The sequence below is a fragment of the Palaemon carinicauda genome, chromosome 14, assembly GCF_036898095.1.
Source record: "Palaemon carinicauda isolate YSFRI2023 chromosome 14, ASM3689809v2, whole genome shotgun sequence".
Classification (NCBI taxonomy): Eukaryota; Metazoa; Arthropoda; class Malacostraca; order Decapoda; family Palaemonidae; genus Palaemon; species Palaemon carinicauda.
In genome coordinates this window covers 125,623,593-125,626,092 of record NC_090738.1, presented here as the reverse complement: position 1 = coordinate 125,626,092, position 2,500 = coordinate 125,623,593, and positions in this window count along the sequence as shown.

Below are 2,500 nucleotides of genomic sequence, written 5' to 3'. Positions count from 1 at the left end.
ATATGAATTAAACCAACATTGATTATATAGTCCATTCTCTCTCTCTCTCTCTCTCTCTCTCTCTCTCTCTCTAAGCCATTTTTCTTTGAGTGAGGAAAAATTACATATGAATTAAACCAACATTAATTATATAGTCCATTCTCTCTCTCTCTCTCTCTCTCTCTCTCTCTCTCTCTCTCTCTCAAGCTGTACAGAATTGCAGTGAAAGCTGGGATATTGAGCATAAAGAATTCCAGGAATCAGTTTGACCTTTGTCCTCAGAGACTTTTAAAAAGAAACTGATGCTGCGAGTTTCTGGTTTAGCATTAGTGTTAGCCTTAAAGGGTAAGCATTGCGTATATGGGATCATTAGCAGAATGTATGTTCAATATGCGTATATACCGGATATCAGCTATTATTGGCAAGACAGTAATCACACTAGAGTCTCTGACTAGGGATTTGTGCTAAGAGGGTCTTAAAATCCTTTTTTTTTTTTTTTTTTTATAAAACCTGCCTCGCTAATTTAAGGGTGCGTCTTACCACTTGTAGCGTCTTATGACACGGGAAATACGGTACTTCCTGAGCTGATGTACTGGAAATATAAAAAACTTATTTTTAAAAGAATAGAAGAAACTTTTTTTTAGTACATCTTATTTATTGTTGTGCTACCTGTGATATTGAGATCGATATGATGAATAGCCAATAGGAACGTTGCAGGAAGACAAAGAAGTTTATCTATATTTAAAATTACTTTTCTGATGTATAAGAGGTTAAATGATAATGGAATTTGGCTTATAGGTAAGGTTTAAAAGGTTTGAAGGTCGCTCATGGATGGCAGGGGCAAGGGACAGTGACATTGCCCTATCGAGTATGACAATATCCTAGAGACTGACCATATATACAAATGATCAGCGCCCAAGCCAAAAGGGCCAGGCAATGGCTGCTGATGACTCTGCAGATAGACCTATAGGCTCCCCCAAACCCCGTTTAAAAGAAGTAGGGGATGGAACGTCTGAATGGTTTAATTGGAGATACCGTTGAAAAGATTTAACGTATGTCTTTCATTGTTGACCTCAGTTTCTTGCCCCCGGGTTCGATTCCCCGTCTGAAAGCTATTGTCTTTGAGTTGATTCTCGCTTGGGTCTCTGATCCCAAGGTAGAGGAAAACACGATATCAGGAAGAGTTTAATATATGGCTTATATGAATATGAAAAATACGTCTAAATTTGCAAACTCATCGTATATATGTGTGTAAATATATATATATATATATATACATACATATGTATATATATATATATATATGTGTGTGTGTGTGTGTGTATATATATATATCCATATTAATTTTCATAAATTCATATCATATGGGTAAATAACTTCTCTTGCTACATGTAGAGTTGCCATTGATCCTTAATTTCCAAAATTAAGGATATTTCCGAAATATCAGTAGAGCAAGTCAACCTCCCCTCCCCCCCCCCCAAAAAAAAAAAAACTTAACCACAGCCTTGATGTTCAGTATGCAACAGTAAGCTGAGAAATAAAGCGAAAAGTTAATGGAATATATGATATTTTATAGTAGTCCTGAATCTGTTTTCCAAGTATTCCAAGGTGTAATGGAAAGAAGGAAATTTGAGGATACAAAAGGAAAGCCCTTGGGTGGATGAAGATAAGAAAGGGGGAACCTAAGAAAGAATATAAAATGGTGAAAGGAATGTACGAAAGAATTGCTGACAAAATGAATCCTAGAAACGAAATGTGAAAATAAAGAATTGAAGACATCAGGCGTTTAGAAAAATAGCAATATATATGCGAAACAAGAATGTACAGAAATTTAAAATTGATAGGAGTAAGAAAACTTCAGAAAGTAAAATATCAAGAAGGGAAGCAAATAAAGAAAAGATTTTATAATTTTAGATAAATCAGTAATGAAAGATCCAAAAGAGATGTAATATATGAGAAGGGTAAGAAACTTATACAAAAAATACCAAGAAGGGAAGCAACGAGAAAGCAAGTAAAGAAAAGTTTTTATAGTTTTAGATAAGTTAATAATGAAAGATCTAAAGATGATATGTAATAACCATAGAAACTGAATAGAAATCATCATGTTAGGAATGGAGTAGAGAAGTTAAAAAGATTTTATTCAGCATCAAAAGGTCCTTTGTATCTTATTTCTCCTCCTCCTATTTTATTGAAGTTTTTCAAGTCTATAAATGGAGGATCTATTTTGATTTTGTTACTCTTATCTATATATTTCATATTGTTCATTATTTCTCTAGTTTATTTCCTTATTTCCTTTCCTCACTGAGCTGTTTCCCTATTGGAGCCCCTGAGCTTATAGCATCCAGCTTTTCCAGCGATGGTTGTATAACTTAGTCAGTAATAATAATATAATATATATATATATATATATATATATGTATACATATATATATATATATATATATATGTATATATATATATATATATATAATTTAATTCATTTCATTGTCTTTTTTCTATCTTGAGCTTTCAAACCGTTTAC